Here is a 20,932-nt window from a genome sequence, read left to right as displayed (position 1 = left end):
AACTCCATGGTCTCTAAACAGACAGTCACCCGACCAAAATATTATACATATAATATACATATTCCATTCCATAATACTTATTCGCTAGCAAAGCTACACAGCACAAAAAGTGCTACGGAAGTAGGTCACACACCCAGAAATGAAAGTCAACCACAATATCCTTGAAAATGCTTAAAATAAATGTAGCATTACTCATCGAACTGGCAAAGGCTGTAAATAATTTGCCAACCCCAAAGTGGTACCGTCTCTGTGGTCTTCCAAAGATTCCAAATTAGCTTAGCATATCTTTGACAGCACATTTTCCTCAGCGAAATGTCAAAGCAAAGTACACTGTATGGACCACACTCTAAGCTTTGACGCAAGTAAGCTTCAAAGCTTACAGAGAATGGGGCAAGCTGTATTTAGAGAAAGCTTAGCATTAGCGACAGAGCCCAATTTTGGGCAAGCTGGTAATTAGCTGCTCAGTCAGCTACTTTTTTGTTGGGGGGGGCTCAAAGTAAATGGGACAGTTATGTTACACTACACCACTACTAGCCTATGGCTCAACCTACTCTATCTAAAGCCTAGTGGAGTGGTATAACCCACTGTTACCTTGTACACTAGGAGGCCGTGGAAGTGGAAACCTACCTGGCTCCTGCCGTATGGTCAGCTAACCCTGGCTAGGGGACCGGGGTTTGAAGGACTCACCAGAGTCCCTGTTAGGGAATCCGTCCAGAGGTGCGGTTCCTCGTAGGCATCTGGGCCAGCTCTCTCTCTCTGTGTCTCAGCTAAGTCCGTTCAGGTTAAAAACAGGTGGACAATAGTTCAACAAGAGTGTGTGGAAGTTCCTTAGACAATCCTCTGCATCCAGAGGTCTCTACTTGCTTTCTTCAGCGTTCACCACGATGGGCCTCATTCACCAATATCTTCTTAAGTTCTGTTCTAAAGAAAGCTCCCGTCTGATTCACGACGTGTTCGTAAACCGCTGGATGAGTTCTCACCTGCCTTCCATGTTTGTAGATTTTGTTCTTAGTTCCCACATGTGATACAAATAGTGAATGCCAGAATCTTCTTGGAAACGGAAGAAGAAATGCTTCCTAAGAAATTCTTAACTTGGTTCGTGAATGAGGCCCAATGTGTCCTCAAGCTCTTCTCAAGATGGACATGGGTGAGTTTGGTTTGTGTACGAGTGGTACGTCGTTGGATGACCATGTTTGCACGCCATTTGTCTGTGGATAGAATTCACATCTACCTATGTCCCAGACATGTATATTTTATAGCTATTTATACCACAGGATGTGCTAAGCTAGCTTTCATTTGGACCTGGAGATGTACTGAACCTGACGTGTAGCAGAAAAGCTAGTCTCACTGTCCTAAATCACGGTTAATAATAGCTATGACCTTTTGGTACTTCCCAGACAGCTCACCTTAAGTTGGGAGGAAATGTCAATATATATATATGTCAGCCTTTCAAAACATCTCTCAAACTTCACCATGTCTAATCCTCTGAGGTCTGTCTGCCCTTGTAAATCCAAGGCAACCCGAATATTAAGAGCCCTCTTAGGTTGTTTGCAGGATATAAATCTAAACCCCCACTAAGAGCTTTTGAAAATCCTTGCAGCACAAACATGTGAGCTTGGGAGCAAACACCCAAAACAAAAGACCTGTTGTGTAGCTAAACCCATGTTACTTATTAAGGTAGTCTTAAGTAAGTAAGTGAAAGTGAGCTCACTCACGCTACCATTTTAAATGCATTTCATCTTGCTTTCAAAACCTCTGCTTGCTCGGGTGCAAGCTGGTTCCATCTTCTCTGTATTCAAACTCACTGGCATCATCAGCTACGTAACAATGCACCAGACCAAAATGTCCTACTATAAAAATACCGGTTAAGGCTATTGTATTTCACAGAGGAAAAGGAGGTCTCATCTACTCACAGCAGGACGATTCATTTTGTTGAACTGTCCCAGCTCTCACCTCACCCCATTGCAGCCAACGTAAGCAATACTCTGGTACAAATCGTACTGTACCTGAAGCCCTTCGGCAAGGCACTGAGGAGACCTTCTCTAGAAATGCCACTGACAACAAAAACTAAGTGCCTGAAATAGATCCTGTAGGCTTCAAACCGGCGATGATTGAATGACGCCTTGAATTGAGCGACGCGCAGCGTGTGCTCCGGCCTTGGCCGCCGCTGTGAGCGACGACATTGTCAACTTGTCCCCTCTTGTCTTAGATCGGACATTTATCTAGTCGCTCCATTGTACATCTCTTTCAAAAACGCTGCCTTGAGTTCGTAGGTTTCCTCTGGCAAGAGTACAAACATTCCATTCAGTGAACGCTATCAAGTTCCCTCGGCCTTGTTGAGGACAACCCAACCTTGTTTCCCGGGGCGTGGTTTTTAGGTATATATATGTCATATGTCAGGGGATGCTTCACACCGCGTTCACCGAACAGCCGCGCCATGAACGTCTTTCCCCCTGACCCTGGCAAACAGATAAATGTTCATCTTTGCATGTGCGTAACTATGACACACTCAGGCCAATATAGATGAACCCTTCATTGTCTAGTAGACATACATCTTATCCACTGCCAGTAGAGTATTTCAGCCAAGCAATGGCAGAGGGCCCGAGTAGTGCTGTAGCCAAGGAACAACAACTTTCCTGTCAGCCTTTTCATCGACATACCAGGGTAATCACTGGCTACCTATGGCCTCGGGGGAAGAATCCTGGTGCAAGGCAATAAATCACCCTGTGATCTTCAAAGTGAGGCCTTGTGGGAAGGTTATGTCCAACACAAGCCTTTGATGGGTACCGTGCTATTGAGCAATTGTTTAACAACCCAATGTCTTTGTAATTTTACGGTCAGACCTGTTTTACCGTAAGTCTGCAGTCTTGAGGCATCAAACGCTTGCATTGCGATGGTTATTTCCTGGAAAACAATATTTGCCACAGTATCTGGAAGCAATATGCGCAGTAATAACAGTAAGATCAGTAAGATTCTCCTTAATCACACGGACGGTAGTCAACCCCTTATCGCGGAATGTCATTCCATAGTTACAAAATGTAATCTATGACATCGTAATAGTGTGACGTTCTCACAGAAGTTTTCTTGGTAGGCATCACCAACTTGTATCCAGTTCGTGGTTGGTCGTTTACGCACCTGGAAGGCGCACGGCCGTGCAAGGGAGATTGCTCGATGCTCGCTGCCCGCGCAACTCCATGCATGGGAATTCTGCGGTGCGTGCCAAGAAAATCCATAGGAATTACGTGGTGCTCGCCAACAAAATGTCCAGTGAGATCGTACCGCTCTTACGATGCCACAGATTACATTTCGTAACTATGGAACGACATTCCGTGATATCCGGTTGCGAGTCTGGTTGGGAGAAAACGGTGTTAAAGAACTCACGAGTTGTTCACTGCTGTTGTTTTTGCGTTTGTAAATACATGCTAGCGAATGAGCCAGTAGTGACAGTCAGCTGCGTTCACTTACATGTATTTACAAATGCGAAAAGAAAGACTGGCAATGATGAGTTTGTAATTCAGATAGTGTTTTCTGCCTGTTATTTTGAATATTTTGGTTCTTGAAGTGGTATTTTCATAGCAACCTTTTAACATTGGAGTCAACGGGGACTTCCACATTCACCCAACTAGACTACCGACATGGTGGCTGAGCGATTAAAGCGAATTGACCATTCAAGTGCATTCACACCAGGAAGTCATTATGTTGTATAGGGCCTGTTTGATACACTGAACTCCCATGTGGACAGATTAATTAACAACAAAGGGTTACCAGGAAGTAACACTTTTGCTAAGCTAAAGTAAGAGCGGCCTGGAACACCCCCCAGTCTCTGACCACCCTGCCATGAGTGAGGGAGGCGGAGCTGCTGAAGGCCCTGCCTGCTACTGCTCCTCTAATGACAGAGATGTTTGCGGAGCTGAGAAGCCTGTCGTCACACTGGCAGATATGTGACATGCTGGCCCCAGGCCAGCATTCCAGTCAGAGTATGTGTGTGTGTTTGCATGCATTTAAGGGACCGTTCGATATTTATGGGAGGGGGTCACTGGAGGAAAACTGGGTAGGGTCATGCTTTTTAAATTTTAGTCCAAGGGAGGGTTACTGTTGTTGTTTTTTTTGAGTCCAGAAGAGGGTTATACAATTTTTTTTATCAATTAAGATAAAAGTTCTAAGCTTTTCGGAGTTCAGCAAGCTGTTCTGTATGACCTGGTAGCTAAATATCATAAAAAGTAGCTAAATATCATTTTGCGAAGAAATTACAAGGTAGGAAAGACATTCAAGTGCTTCAACATGTTTATTAGACGACAAGGAACCATATAATCGAGGAATTTTTCGAAAATAAACAAATAACGGATTGTTTTGATTCACGTTTCGTTGGGTACCTTTAAAGTGTGTGGTTATTTTTTCTTTTTCTTTTATCGTACTATTATTTTATTTTTGTCTTATGTACTGTAATCACCTTTGTATTTTCAGTTTTTGCTTCAAAAGCACATTGAGTCTATGCTTGTCATATGAAATGTGCTACATAAATACATTTTTATTTTTTTAAACATATTGTTTAGGGCTTTTCAGCTTTAATGGGACAGGACAGTTTGAGAGAGATAGGAAACGTGGGAGAGAGAGAGAGGGGAGGACATGCGGCACAGGACCCGAGCCGGGAATCGAACCCGGGGTCCGCCGCGCGAAGGACTAGCCTTCATATGGAGCGCGCCTTACCCAGTGAGCTACCGGGGCGCCCCTACATAAATACATTTGACTTGACTTATCATCCATTACGTTCTACGATACTGTCCTCCCTACCGTCCCCCTCTCCTACAGTATGTCTCTTCTCAGCTCTGCCAGCTCTGGAAGCCACTGGTGCAGCAAACAGAAGGGGGAGATGAAGGTAAAAAAAAGAGAAGAGGAGGCGTTTACATGGCTGTTGACAGCCTGATGGTTAAACCGTCGGGGGAGAGGAGGGTGGGTGTGGGTGGGCGCGGCTGAAAGGTGTCGGAATGTAGGCAGCCATGTTTTTTATTTCCCTGCAGCTGCTGAACTGGCGACGGGGGGCAGATTTAACACCTGCTCAACGCTCGGAGCCAGTTGGTTGGTGTCAGCTTACAAGTGATTTGCACTGTCATTACAAAAAAGAACGGGTCGAGGGGATGAACGGGTGGGACTGGTCCTCCCAGCCTCCGAAGGCGCGAGAGTTTTTCATTCGGGGGTGCGGGCGGCTCACTTTCTGTTACTCTGAGCCGTGGAGAGAACTTGAATTTACTGTCATGTCTTTTCTTCACAAGCTCAACAGCTCCTCCCAAGAATTAGCTCAACAGTTAGCCATGGAAAGCTGCTGGAAAGGGAATTGGCTAACCACATACCCATAATTTACATCACTTTTGAAGGTAGCACGTCATCTATGGCCCGAAAAACCCCAAACTGGGTCAAATCCACCATTTATGCTCCGTTGGTGTTGGCACTACTCACTTTATGACCTATCCAATGTCATAAAAAACACTTATTTACACTTTCAAGCAAAGATAACCGATTCAAATCAGAGAGCCAAACCCTACTTTGTTATCGCCTTTTTACCATCTCTGCATCTCTAAATCTCCTAAAGATGGCATTAGATCAGTGTAGCCTAGCGCAGCCAGCCAGCGCATACCGTTAATCAAGGGCACAGAGGCCAGATGTGCAGTTCAGTCAAGAAGCAGTCGAGATGTGTTCATCCCTTCATTAACCTAATTACAGTAATGCGCCATTTCACTGACAGAGTAGCTGAGATTTTACTAGTCTGCTTCCCTCAACAGGCCGCGTTCACACTAAACTAAGCCAAGGGGTGTAGCTGATATATTTTGGCCCATGGCTATCCCTTCAATGGCTCATGGCACCCTCCGCAGGCTCATGTAATTGTAGAGAGAGAAAAACAAATGCTACCTTGGCTCCAAATATGGAGAGGTGCTCATTGCGGAGTGGGGTTGTTATCCATGTAAGCAGGAGAGTAGACTACGGATAGACCTACTAAAAGCCCCATGGCATTCAATCTCCAGGAAAATAAAGTTAAAAGCCTGTATTCTCTGCCATAGTATGAGTATGCCTTTATCTCAGGCTCAGTTAGGTCCAAGTGCCTCTTATTCTTGACTATGGCTACTAAACTATCGAAAATAAGGGCAGATCATTGTTTATTCATCTACCTATCTACCTTTTCTCAATTCTACATTTGCTTAGACTCTCCAGAATTCCAAGGGGTTGAGACTGTACTACTCTGTCAACAAGACCAGAGGGAAGTTGCCATTAAAAATCCACTCGGCCACTTTGGACAGCGTGACTGCGTGACGCTGTCAAGTCACTGCACTTCCCTTGTGATTCTGAGTTATTATGAGTGCTGAAAAGAAGAGTGGAGAAAAAAAAGATTGGGAAAAGTAATAGAGAAAAACTATTCTCTCTCTCTCTCTCCTTTCTCTAATCAATTTCCCACCCTGGCAGTTCCCTTCCTGTTGTGAAGCTCCTCACCGCCCTGCCACCTGACTCGTCTGTATCGCTTAATCTAATACCAGCCATGGGACACTGGCAACCTCATCCATCCCTCATCCCTCACGCCACTCAGTCTGACAAAAACATCCCATAACACACACAGCATCTGCCGAGACGGTTAAAAGCTTACAGCACAAAAGATTTACTCCTACCACACCGACGGACACTTTTCATATCCATGTCAATTCCTGGGGAAAGGCCCTTTGCTCAGTGCACTGTCTGTTGTGACAGTTTACCAATGTGAGAAATAAGTAGGCCCTACTTCTGGATAAGTATTATTGAATACTATAATTATTATATATAATAGTACATTGGTAAGCCATCACAACAGAGTGGCCTCTATACTAGGATATACAAGTTATGTTTCAGAGACAGTTTAAGTATTCACAGGTGCTAGGAGACATTCATCTGAGCATTAATTCATCATTGAGAACAGAGATGTTGCTCGAAGGTCCAATATGGCAATAGCTGCATAATGTGGCAAAGCAAGCAGCCTTGGAACAAGGCTTGGTAGCCCTTGGCTGTAAAACATCAACATAAAGACAGGAGCATATTTGATTAAAGGCCTGTTCGATATCAAAAGAGCAGGGGACAGGGAAAACTAAATACTTTGAAGTCTCCGTTTTTCTCTTTCAAGATGAATTTGACATTCCATCCTAGCCGTATCTGAGTGTGCTTCATGTCTGTGAGTAGTGGTTCAACGATAGCTCTCTCTGTGCTGCAATCTGCTTCCACAACATTTACTCAACATCCCACAGTAGAGCAACAGTTCCTTATGAGAGCACAAATAGTCATAGCATGTCAGCAGCAGACCACACTGCTGTGTCTATGGTGTGTGAATGTGTGTGTGTGTGTGTGTGTGTGTGTGTGAATATGTGTGTGTGTGTGTGTGAATATGTGTGTGTGTGTGTGTGTGTGTGTGTGAGTGTGTGTGTGTGTGTGTGTGTGTGTGAGTGTGTGTGTGTGTGGGGGGGGGGGGACATGACGGAGACCCATACAAAGCTCAAAGGCAATATAACAGCGCTGGATTCGGGAAGGGTGAGGAATATGGCCCTCCAGGCATCACAAATATAACTACAGAGGAGGACACACACTAAGCAGACAGAGAAGTAGGATTGCAGGCCTATCAAATTTCAGTATTTTGTTGTGTTAGTCTTAATTAAGGTAGGCTAATTTGGTTAAGGTAGGGTAAAACTTTGTTTTAATGTCAATCAATGACAATCTTTTTATTTATTTATTATTATTTGCATTTAACCTTAGATTACTTTTTGTTAGTGTAGTCTGTTATCTGTCCAGTATTGACAAGTTGCTTGGACTACATCGTATGTTGCAATGAGCAGACAGAGACTGCTTCGGAAAGTAACAAGGAAAATATCTTGTAACCTTGTCAGCGGTACGACCCAAAAGTTAAAGAAAGCTGACATTAACAGCATTTATGACACACTCTGTTTGTCTCATACGACTCATACTAATCATAAGCAAAAAATAAAATGCTGAAGGAGAGCCTATTCCTACAACAATCCACGTATGTAGGCTATTGGATCAAGATCAGAAAGAATACACCACCGCAAGGCTACTTTTGAATATTCCTAAAGAAGGAGTAGCCTAGTCTACTATGTCCCTACAAGAGCGTCTCTACTCACAGAGACGATATCCAGTTGCAGCGGATATTAAGGGAAGACAACATTACATTTACATTACATTACAGTCATTTAGCAGACGCTTTTATCCAAAGCGACTAACAATAATTGCATTTAACGTAGGAAGAGCCAATGTACTACTACTTGCCAGAACTCACAAGTGCATCTTCCTTCCTAGATATGTTACCATAGCTATGCAGATGACACACAAATTTATATCACTATATCACCAGGAGACTATAATCCCATACAAGCGCTGAGTAAGTGCATTCAACAAATCAATGATTGGATGTGCCAGAACTTTCTCCAACTAAACAAAAATAAAACTGAAGTAATTGTCTTTGGAGCCAAAGAAGAACGATTAAAAGTCAGTGCTCAACTTCAATCAGTAATGCTAAAAACCACAAACGAAGCCAGAAATCTTGGTGTAGTCATGGACTCAGACCTGAATTTCAACAGCCACATTAAATCAATTACAAAGTCAGCCTACTATCACCTGAAGAATATATCAAGGATCAAAGGATTTATGTCCCAGAAGGATTTGGAAAAACTTGTCCATGCGTTTATCTTCAGTAGACTCGACTACTGTAACGGCATGTATACAGGTCTCTCTAAAAAATCGATCAGACAGCTGCAGCTGATTCAGAACGCTGCTGCTCGAGTCCTCACTAAGACTAAGAAAGTGGAGCATATCACACCAGTACTAAGGTCTTTACACTGGCTTCCTGTCTGTCAAAGAATTGACTTTAAAATACTGCTGTTGGTTTATAAAGCACTGAATGGTCTAGGGCCAAAATATATTTCTGATCTGCTCATATGCTATGAACCATCCAGACCCCTCAGGTCATCTGGCACAGGCCTGCTTTCTGTCCCCAGAGTTAAAACAAAACATGGAGAAGCAGCATTCAGTTTTTATGCTCCACATATCTGGAACAAACTTCCAGAAAACTGCAGGTCTGCTGCAACTCTTGGTTCTTTTAAAACAAGCCTTAAGACTTTTCTTTTTGCCACTGCTTTCTAAGAGGAGCTATGTTTATCAGTATACTGCACTGTAACTTTTATTCCTGTATTCTATTTGTCCTGCTTTTTGTTTAAATGTCTATAATGACTTGCTTTTTGTTAGACTTCCTGGTTAGACTTCCTGGTTAGACATCCTGGTTAGACGTCCTGGTTAGACGTCCTGGTTAGACGTCCTGGTTGGACGTCCTGGTTAGACGTCCTGGTTAGACGTCCTGGTTAGACGTCCTGGTTAGACTTCCTGGTTAGACGTCCTGGTTAGACGTCCTGGTTAGACGTCCTGGTTAGACGTCCTGGTTAGACGTCCTGGTTAGACTTCCTGGTTAGACTTCCTGGTTGGACGTCCTGGTTAGACGTCCTGGTTAGACGTCCTGGTTAGACGTCCTGGTTAGACGTCCTGGTTAGACGTCCTGGTTAGACGTCCTGGTTAGACTTCCTGGTTAGACTTCCTGGTTGGACTTCCTGGTTAGACTTCCTGGTTAGACTTCCTGGTTAGACGTCCTGGTTAGACGTCCTGGTTAGACTTCCTGGTTAGGCTCCCTGGTTAGACTTCCTGGTTAGACTTCCTGGTTAGACTTCCTGGTTAGACATCCTGGTTAGACTTCCTGGTTAGACTTCCTGGTTAGACATCCTGGTTAGACTTCCTGGTTAGACTTCCTGGTTAGACTTCCTGGTTAGACTTCCTGGTTAGACTTCCTGGTTAGACTTCCTGGTTAGACGTGCACTCAGTCAGTCAGTTTACTTGAAGTTGAGAGACTAGAGGGCAACCGGGGAAACTAGCAATGAATGAGTCCGTCACGTGTGCGTTAGTGATCAGTCACATGTGTGCGTTAGTGAACAGTCACAGCTGGAGTCACAGTATTTACAGTGGGCTGTTAATGTCTTACCGTTACTAAAAAAGGGACGATTTGCTTTTCTTTCTTTTCTAAACAAATGTCCTCTTATTCTATTCTATCCTGAGAATGACTATTTTTACTTCATGTTGACTCTTCTGATCTGAGCATATTTTTGGATTCTTTCCCTTCTTTGAAGTACCTGATTGTAGAAACTGTTTTAATGCTTTTAATTTGTCCTGCCTTTTGTTTTAAATGTCTATAATGTCTTGCTTTTTGTTTTAATGCTTTTAATGTCTCATGTAAAGCACCTTGAATTGCCCTGTGGCTGAAATGTGCTATATAAATAAACTTGCCTTGCCTTGCCTTGCCTTGCCTTCCTTCTAAAACAAACAAGTGACTAAGAGCATAATCTAGTGCTGAAGGCAAAGTGCAAGAATCACAATCTAAAGTACAGTGCAATATAATATAATAAGTGCTTAGGTGGGAGGATTGTTGTAGTTATTATTGCAACATTATTGCAAGCATAAACAGTCAAAACACACTAACAAAATAAAGCATGTAAATGGCTCTCATAAACGCAAACTTACAGTGGCCTACTCGAGGATGTAAACACGACCCGAGTCGATACAGCTTCTGTCAAGAATAAGACATGAGAGATGTTGGTCATACCTTCTATTGTTTTGCATTGTGAACCGAGGCAGCGGGGGGGCGGGGGCGTGGCCAGTCACGCGACAGCAGCGCCGCGATGTGGAACAACATTTACAGCACGTGCGGAGAACATAGCTCTCTGTAGAATTACACTACAGTATATTAGTAACTCAACTGAGTGTAACGTTACCTATTTTAAGATCTCTGTAGACTGACTTATGTCTGATTTGATGCCGTTTCCCCCCCTGGTATTCATTTCATATGGAATGTCTCTGTTCTAATGGCTGAGTGATTGTTTTGTATGCATTATTTGTATTGTATAATGTGTATTTATCACTATTTCGCATTAATAAAAAACATTTAAATGTGTCATTTTTATTTTAAAAGGACAAGAATAAATAAATTATACAATAAAAAATAATAATAAAAAAAAAAGCACGTGCGGAGAAGCACTCGTCTGCAGTCTCGCGTGATCGGCCCACGGCGTGATTGAGAAGCCGTAGCCTAGGCTATAGATAGTTTCCCACTATGACTTAAGCTCTCAAGATTGCATGTAAATCTGTCATAAGTGTATGTAATATGGATGTTTCAGCATTTTCCACAAAATGTTAAAGTCGCACAGAAATGAAAAAAGCATTCTGTCCCATTTTGGTTCACATAATTGGTCATAGTGTTCACCTATTCAACGATGTATGCATGTTTTTTTTTTTTTTTTTTTTACAAAATTCTACTTTTGTTGTAGGCTAATCTTATATAATTTCTTACTTCCTGGAAAACGTTAGGTCACGTGCAATTACGACAACAGGTACCTTAGATTTTAGGCCAATAATTTCACGACATCCACCCGTCAATCAACGCTATCCTTCTATCGAATCTGTCTAAAGTTCTTAAAACCCGTCCACTTGTCAATGTTCCAATCAAATTCCTCTAAACATATGTCCCACCCTCATAGCCTGTTTGCGTCGGAAATACGTCACACTACGGAAGTTAGATGATCAGGGGTAAAAACTAGACCAAAGACTAAACAATAAAACCAATGTTTACACACAATAAGTGGAGAACAAAAGACAAAGCTTACAAGACGACACAGGAAACACCAGAGACAATGCACAGCTACAACAAATAATGAACAGACAAAGAACTGGACTGGGGGAGCTACATGTAGGCTAGGCTATATACACAGACCAACAAGACAGGTGGAAACCAATCAAACAATCAGTGGCACAGGTGTCCTCTCAAATAGTCAATTTAGCCAGTTGTAGGCCTAGTCCTAGGTTCTGCTATTGGGGTGGGTTTGCCAAAAACAACATCTCTGATTGGTGGAAAGATTTCTGTTGCACAATAGGATTGTGGGTAGCCTAGTATATTTTTTGCCCTTCTATTTTGGCATCTTCTGAGTCAGTGTCTCGTGATTCAGTGAAAGGTAATTATACAGTCATTGTTGACCCATGCAAAAAGCCCTAACCAAAACATTGATGACGCCCTTCATTCAATCTCCGGTAGATCCAATTAAAGGTTTTTGCATCTCATGCAAACAAACAATATGGACAAGACAGTGTCCTCTTGAGAAATCCAAAGTCAATTCTTGACGATGTGTGATGTGCTTCAGGCACAACTTGGTCATCTTTAGAAACCTGTCAGCTCACTTACCTGCCAACCAGTCCAGCAGTTCACTGGAAGTGGCGTTATAAGCTCTTGCTTGTGTGGTACAGTACATCTCCATCTTCAACGAATGCCTTGATTTACATTCTCAGGCAGTCGATTGACCATTGTGTCCAGTCTGTCCACTTCTTTTCTGTCTGGCTGGTGAATATAAAGCTTCTTGACTCCCAGAGGGTTCTGAATCTTCAAGTTGCGAAGACTTTTTGCTTGTCTGACTGTTGTGAAGACCAGATGGCAGACTGGTTTGGCCTTGTCCAGAAACACTTCCCCCGTCCCCTTCAGCTTGAACACTTGAAAAGTCTACGCAATATGGTAGTAGCACCACCTTGCCCTTTCTTACAGGCCAAGGTGAAGATATATACAACTATCTTGGGAGATCGTGGGTTTCAAAGTACTCATGGTTTTCATTATACTCAAAGTAGCCTACTCACACACTCTAGTTGTTATATAGCGGTCATACAGTGTAGGAGTGCTATATAACACCCATTGTAACAACAGAGCCATTCTCTGAAAAAAAGTTCTATATAGAACCCTTCTAAGTGCTATTTGGAACCCTAAAGCAGTCTTTCTGACCAGAAAAGGATTATATAATAGAACCTTATGGACCTGAGAAGGGTCCTATATGGAACAGTTTGAAGAGGGTTCTTCAACTGTTGCAAAGGCTTCTAAATAGCACCCTTTTGTTGTTTGAGTGGACTGTCGACAGAGGAGGACAGAGACATGACATCCACAATGTCAGGTAGTTATGGCCAAATTCATTTCTTCAACCCTATTGTGCCACTGTGGGTAAATTGAAGGAGAATGTGTTCTTTTAGGGAAGAGTTGCAGGGGAAGAGAGGGGGGCCAGGTTCAACACAAGTTACCTGGGAGTGTGGAAAAGATGCGTTGTCCCTCTGCCCCCAAACGCTGAAGGAAAATCGCAAGTTGTTTCTCCTTAGGGGCTTTGTCCAGTCCGCTGGCTGTCAGGTAAGAGCCAAACTGTTCCTTCCAAATCTTCCATGGAAGGGAGAGTTCTCCTGGCGCAGGCAAGAAAGGCGGCATTGGAGCCAAAAAGTGCTGAGGTGCTCAGTCTCGAGCAGCTCGGACGACATACACAGCTCCGAATCAAAACTGTTCTTGTCGTCACTTGTGGGAGTACGATTGAGAGTTGGATCACAACTTGGCAATTAATGGAGGCTACTGAAACATTGAAAAGTTACCATTACTTCAAGTCATCTTACTCGCTTATAGCTTATCTCCTTGCTGGCCTGATTGTTATTCTGAACACAGTCTGTAGATGTTCTCTCGGGATAATCAGCCAGGTCCCACTGACGCCAAATCACAATTCCATCAAAATACATTCCAAGATGGCAGATATTGTAAAAAATGCAATGTGTGAGGAAAGAAACAGCCAGTTGGTCACACTGTCACCTCCCAACAGATCACTCTTTAATGATTACTTTCCTTGGGAAAACCAAACTTCCTTTAACAGACAAGACATAACCTACCTAGCCTGGATTAAATACATTTTTCAAATATTATGTGAAATATTTCGTGGCATGGTTGATTTAGCTCATTAAAGACACTGGAATGAGTTTCATAGTGCCAACTACGCATGCCAACAAGACGAATCAAGCCCACTCAAGCATTTCAAATAATTCCCAATATATAACATATTTGACCCAAGTCTCTTGTTGGCTAGCCTACTCACCAGTGCTGGTGCTATAGGTGCGAACGGTGGTGACGGTTGGCGGCGGCGAGTCAGAGTCCATGGAAGCGGTGTCATCGTCCTGGGAGCAGCCGGCCTGGATGGCCCTCAGGTAGCTGTGGCTTCGGGATCGGAAGCAGGTGGGCATGGGTAGATCCGGGGGGTCGAAGTTTTCCTGGGAATGGGAGCGGGAATCTCGGAACGCCGATTCAGAGCAGCGTTCTTCAGAGTAGCGCTGGGTCATGTCCAAGTCCCGGAGCTGGAAGGAGGAGAGATGCGTGTTGGCATGGCTGGCGCTGGTTGGCAGAGAGGTAGCGTGGGGGGCCCGGTGTTGCATGGCTGGACTGAGGGGGAAAATGCGTCCCCAGCTTTACCCTATGGTGGGTCTCACTAAGGCAGCACAGCTGAGGCTGTCTGTTAGAGGATTAGCCCCGCCTGTGTGACACATTCAGTTGGGCTGGAGAAACAATCAAACCGACCCTAAAGGACACACTGCAGTGACCACTGGGAGTGGGCCTCTGACATAAGTGACAGTGACCCAATAAAAACACATCCTGTTCTACTCTCATTTTACTACGTACATGCTGTGAATTATGAATATGATGCTGTGAATTGTATCCTGAATCCTATGATTTGGGGGATTTGCAGACATCAGCATTCGGTTTGTATTTATTAGTATTCCAGAGCTGTTTCATGTAAACTGATGATTATGAAAAAACAACATTGGAATGATTGGTATTTCTAGTATGATGGATGGATGGATGATATGTTTCTGACAACAGAGAAAAATTAGCATATCCTTTCAAGACAAAAAGGATCAGCCAGGTACATCAAGGCGTTTTAGAATTTAACAAGCTGAATTAACGATCTGACTCTGAGCCAAACATGGTGTTGAGGTGAGGAAAAGTGACAAGTACAGTGATTTGTCAATCACGCAGATGGCACTGTCACATGCCACCGGTGGCAGCCAATCAAAGGACTGGGAATAATGACAGCTGAAAGAGAGAGAGAGAGAGAGAGTCAGAGTGAAAGGGAGATCAAGGGTGAGCGCTTCCTGGTGATCTGGAATGTCGTCAGGCTGCATACAGTACATAGCTATACAGCCTAACACACTGTTTCAGCATGGGGGCACCGATTAGCATTGATTTGTGTGTGTATACATATATATATATATATTTTAGGATACGATAGGCAATTATAAGCCTTTGGCTTCAGCCTATTCCTTTTTTGGTCAATTTTGTTTAATGTATGGTGTGATTTGGATTGATGTAGTTAAGTATGCATATATCTGTTTGTGACACTAATAAGAGCTAAGCCTTAAAGGTGTGAAATAAACTATTCAACCGAAATAAACCATTCATTCATTCATTCATTTGCCACAGAGAGAGAGAGAGAGAGAGAGAGACACAGGATGATGGTGGGCTGGTTTTGGGGGCAGTGGGGCATGATGGGCCTGCAGTTGCTCCTATGGGAGTGAACGGAATCAGGTTACTTAATGAAAACAAAACACCTCCCCGCGATTCCCTACCCCACCTGGCGGTGACCCCTGACCTGGCGGTGACCTCTGACCTGGGCCATGCAGCTGCTGCGGCCCAACGTGCTGCAGGCCTGGCTGAAGTCCTCTTCGTTCCAGTGAGAGAAGGGGGGGTCCCCCGGACCCCCGACACAGTCCAGGTTGTCCAGGCTACGGTTGGCGGAGGAGAGCTCTCTCAGAGATGGAAGACAGCTGGGGGGGGGGGGGGGGGGGGGTGATAGGAGAGGAGGTGTGAGGAGAGGAGGAAGGGTAGGGAGGGGGGATGAGGAGAGGGGAGGGGAGGAGAGCAGGTGTGAGGAGAGGAGGAAGGGGAGGGAGGGGGGATGAGGAGAGGGGAGGGGAGGAGGTGTGAGGAGAGGAGGTGTGAGGAGAGGAGGAAGGGTAGGGCGGGGGGAGGAGGAGAGGGGAGGGGAGGAGAGGAGGTGTGAGGAGAGGAGGAAGGGTAGGAAGGGGGGAGGAGGAGAGGAGGGGAGGAGAGGAGGTGTGGGAGGAGATAGGGGAGGAGAGGAGGTGTGAGATCACGAGGGAGGTGACAGGGTAGAGGGGAAAGAGCAGGAGTTGAGAAGGAGAGAGAGGGTTAGAGAAATGAGGGTAATAGGGAAGACAGACCAGGTCAAGACGGAAGGGAGGAAGAAGCGATGTATAAAACAGAGGTGAAGAGGAGAGGTTGAGATGAGTGGAGGATAGGGTAAAGGCCGAAAACAGATGAAGTGGGAGAGAGATGAGAAGAGAATTCAACGTCATTAACCTCATCATCACTTGAACTGCTGTATCATCATGGCCCAAAAGTCGATGAATCTCCCACATTTTATTACAGTATTCCCCGGTATACAGGTAGCTCCTAAGCAGGCAAAGCTGATGATTCTAGCTGAAGCGTGTGTACAGTTCACCAACACCGAAGAGCATCAAACAATCAAAACCCAAATCCGGTAAAGAGATGTCTTTGCTGTAGAGCTGTTAGCCTCTCTTGGTTGGCACACATGACTTGACTGTCATGTGACGGTCCTTGAGCACAGTTGGGGCACCCTTGGCATGTACCCAACTGGTCTCCGCGGCACCTTTGGGGGGGGGGGGGTGTTCCCCGTGTAAGGATGGGCGGGCGGTGTGGGCGGATACTGTAGCGTCGAGTGGGCTGTAAGCCGTGGCGTGATGTTGGCTTTTGGCATGGCATGGTTGAGGGGGCAAAGCTGAAAAAAGGACTGATTGATAGAGCGATCGGACATCGACCAATCAGATGTAAGCATAAGCATAAGCCTCCTTGGTGGTGATTGGCTAGACTAGCACTAACCTGCCCAGCTGGTGCAGAGAGGACACGCTGCGGAGGGGAGACCACAGCGCCTCCAGCTCCCCCTGCAGCATGGCGTAATCCAGGACTCTGCTGCTCACACCAACCAGGGTGGGGCATTCCACCAAGGGAAAGCGGGGGTGGACGTTTGGGGTTTTGGCAGTAGGGAAGTAGGGTTAGTGTTGGATTTGTATCATTTAGGTAGCTTCTTCAAGTTTGAGGACCTTTTCTGTTTGTTTACTCGCAACCCCAAATACTATCTTAAAGTATCATCCATCAATCTATGAATGTATAATACTTTAAAGGAGCAGTTGTGTAAGTCTGACTCTTGATAGCTTTTTAGGATGCTGCCCTCTTGTGGCTATTTACTGAAGTTCTCAGTACCGCTCATATCAGCTTCTTTAACTCAGTTTAACGCAGTTTGGTTCTGGTCTGACCCAAATAACTACCCAAACTGCTGACATGTACATTAACTCTTACTTCCTGTAATCAAAGGTGATAATAACAAGGGTAGAAACTCCCGATGTTCTAATCCCACATTTGCGAGGGATAAATAAGTCAAAATGCGTCTTTACTGTTTGTCATCATTATTGGAAAGTGTTTGTAAGAATATGTATAATATATAAGTATATAAGTATAACATGTCCCACTGCGGCTTCTCCTCTGAGTATGCTAGGTGGAGAGTGAAGCCCTCTGTGTAGAGGGAGTCCATTTCCCTGCTTCAGAAAGCATGTAATTCAATGATAATGGTGGACGAGGACCCAGTCATTTTGAAGGGAGATGATGCTAGTCTGTGGTGATTCACTGTCTAGACCTTTAGCATAAGGCAGCCGTATCATGTTGTGGGACAGTAACAGGGCTGTCTGGATCATTCCGGCCAAGCGGTTCTGTTGCGGGAACGTCTGCAGACCGTCGCGGAGGAAACCGTATCGGCGCCCTGGCATGAGGAGGAGTCCCACGCTGCTTCATCCCACGCCTGAGTGAGCGCAGCTTGGCTAACTGGGTGTGTGAGTGTGTGTGTGTGTGTGTGTGTATGTGTGTGTCTGTGTGTGTGTGTCTGTCTGTGACTGTGTGTGTGTGTGTTCGCAGGATCTTTAGTATGCAGGGGACTGCTAACTGGCAAGAGATAAAACCTAGCGGCCTACGCTGTGCATGTCACACCTGTACTTGGGATGGTGCCGTTGGCTGTGACTGTGTGTGTGCGTGTGTGTGTGTGCATTTTAGATTGCTATTCTTGCACTTTAGCTTCAGCACTTGATTATGCTCTTAATCACTTGTTTTAGAAAGGAGAGGCATTTGGCAGTTCTAACAAGTAGAAGTACATTAGCTTTTCCTACGTTAAATGCAATTATTGTTAGTCGCTTTGGATAAAAGCGTCTGCTAAATGACTGTAATGTAATGTAATGTGTGTGTGTATGTGTGTGTGTGTGTGTGTGTGTGTGTGTGAGTGTGTGTGTGAATGAGACTGGAGTAAATGTACAATAATACATTACAATAATAATACAAGTACAATAATACAAAGTACAATAATATTCTCACTGATAGACAGTTCTTCCTTCCTTCCTTCCTTCCTTCCTTCCTTCCTTCCTTCCTTCCTTCCTTCCTTCCTTCCTTCCTTCCTTCCTTCCTTCCCTCCTTCCTTCCTTCCTTCCTTCCTTCCTTCCTTAAATTTCCTTGCACATTCCTTTTCTATGTTTGCATGCTGAATTATCTATTCATTTTTTTACTGATTGACGTGTGCGTTTGTAGAACATCAAACATGACCGTGTGACGGTGACAGAGTGTGGTCTCACTTGCGCGGGGGTGGCTGGTCACTCAGGGACTGCTGAGTGGCCCTCAGGTAGCTCTGGCGGCGAGCCACGCTCTTGGGCGAGGGTTTGAGGCTGCTGTCCGAGTCGTCGCTGTCCTCCAGGTCGCCCATGGCCTTCACGTAACTGCCGCTCCGCATACGCCGACACGGGATCTCGTTGGGTCCGCCGCTGCGTCCCAACGTGTTGTTCCACTCCTCCTAAATGAATGAATGAATGAATGAATGAATGTCTTTATTGTCATTAGTACAACGAAATTGGAAGAGCAAACCTTTAAGGTGCAGAACAATAAAAGTATATCTAAAGTATAAAGTGTAAAAGACTAGTCGTAATAAATATACACTAAGGGTAGAAAAACATAAATACAAGAATGCACAACATTCACAATTAACATTCACATTCTGACAAACACACCACACCGGACAAGTCGCTCACCGCTAACATTATATTAGATGGTAATAATATAGATTTATCGATTTAGCTAACGTGACTTTGACACGCAAACACTGGAGATGCACAAATTGTAAATGGTAAACATGCTTTTCCAGCTTAGTGGCAATCAAAGCGCTTTACAATGGCCTCTCATTCACCCATTCACCAATGGCGGTAGCTGCCATGCAAGGTGCTAACCTGCTCATTGGGAGCAATTTGGGGTTAGGTGTCTTGCTCAAGGACACTTCGACATGTGGACAGTCGGAGCTGGGATTCGAACCGCCGACCCTTCGATCATTGAACGACCCGCTCTACCAACTGAGCTACAGCCGCACGGTACTCACCCTCCCTTGGACCTGCAGGTACTGGCATGTAAGGTCCTGCTGGCACGACTTGGATTTCAGTAGAGACCTGTCCAGCGTGGCCGCCGAGCCCTTCTGCAGTACCTGTCTGGGCTGACCCATGGTCAGCGTGGACCAGGAACCTCCCTTCACGAAGTCACTGTTCACCGTCATACTCCCCCTGACTCCTCCCACTCCCCCGCCCCCCACTCTGCTCCCGACTCCTCCTCCCCCGGGACCCGGCGGCGACGCCTGGTACCTCATCTCGGCGTTGCTCTTCGACGAGCTGATGGTGTTGTAGCCGCCGTGCGCCGCGTACCTCCCCTGGCCCGCCCCCTGTCCGGCGTCCAGGCCGACGGGGTGCGCCAGGGTCATCATGGCCATGGGGTTGCGGTAGCCGCTCAGGTCGGCGCTGTCCAGGTCGTCCGAGCTCCAGTACCCGGACATGTTGGACCGCGGCCGCCGTCGCGCCGTCCCGTCCGACTTGGCGACGCCCCGGTCTTTGCTCTTGCTCCGTCGGTTCTGCTTCCCGCCGTCCTCCGCGCCGGAAGAGGCGCCGCCGCTGTTGCCCGGGCGGCCGTTGACGTTGCCCTTGACGCCGTGCGCCTCCATCGACTGCGACTTGGCGAAGAGCCTCTGGACCGAGTGGAGCATGTAGCGGATTCGTCCGGGGCTGTCGGTCCGCTTGGCGGCGCTGACCGCCGCCGACGTCCGGTGGAACTGCAGCGTGCTGAACCCGTCCGTCCGACCGCCCGGCAGCTGCTTCTCGAACTGGTCGAGAAGGTTCGGCGGCAGGCGGTTCTTGGGGCCGTGCGAGATGGTCGCGGAACCGCTGGTGATCATGGCCGCGCCCCCTCCGCTCATCCGCGCCACGCCCGTCCCCATGGACATGGAGGCGGGCATGGCGCCCGCGCTCATCCGCCCGATTCGATCCCCTTCCGGAGGGGAGAAATCCGACGGGTCGAAATGCGAATTGTAGTGGATCCTTGGGAAGGTGCTGCTGTTGGAGAGCTGGTTGTTGAACGGCAGCATGCAGTCTGGAGGCAGGGGCCCCTGGTTGGGGCCGGGGTAGAGGTGGGGGTCCATAGTCCCGTAGTGGTCCATGGTGGGGCTGAGGAGGTAGGGGCCCCTGGACAGGGTGGCGGTCTGGTGGGGGTAGAGGGGCTCCGGGGGTCCTGAGTTGGGCTCGCAGGAGTCGGACAGGTGGCGGTTGCGGTTGGCGCCCAAGCCTTTCATGGTGGTCCGAGAGAGGAGGAGCCCCCTCCCTCTAGAAGACTCCCCGGCCAGGAAGAGATGAGTGGCCTAAGGGATGAGAGAGAGAGAGAGAGAGAGAGAGAGGGAGGGGAGAGAGAGAGAGAGAGAGAGAGGGAGAGAGAGAGAGAGAGAGAGAGAGAGAGAGAAAGAAAATGAGGAAGGTCACGGTCGGTTGTGCCAAGACACAAGCACAGAATGCCTACATACATTCAGACATACGTGGACACACACACACACACACACACACACGCACACACACACTCATAAAGCTGTGGAGGGAATATTTG

General features: G+C 46.0%; 1 pseudogene across 1 annotated transcript in view; it reads right to left on the bottom strand.

The window, feature by feature from the left end:
* The window catches only part of LOC311327718 (disks large-associated protein 4-like), a 30,628-nt pseudogene extending 10,001 nt beyond the window's left edge, over positions 1 to 20,627 (bottom strand). The window contains exons 1-6 of the transcript in view: positions 19,395 to 20,627; positions 18,604 to 18,818; positions 16,814 to 16,903; positions 15,561 to 15,717; positions 13,995 to 14,250; positions 13,168 to 13,320 (exon numbers count right to left, since the gene is read on the bottom strand). The product of the transcript in view is annotated as a disks large-associated protein 4-like (transcript). The remainder of the gene's footprint in view (positions 1 to 13,167; positions 13,321 to 13,994; positions 14,251 to 15,560; positions 15,718 to 16,813; positions 16,904 to 18,603; positions 18,819 to 19,394) is intronic.
* Between the last annotated feature and the right edge of the window lie 305 nt (positions 20,628 to 20,932).

Source organism: Borostomias antarcticus, assembly GCF_949987555.1.
Source record: "Borostomias antarcticus genome assembly, chromosome: 33".
Classification (NCBI taxonomy): Eukaryota; Metazoa; Chordata; class Actinopteri; order Stomiiformes; family Stomiidae; genus Borostomias; species Borostomias antarcticus.
The sequence above is the reverse complement of the archived record's forward strand: the minus strand, read 5'-3'. Positions and strand labels throughout refer to the sequence as shown.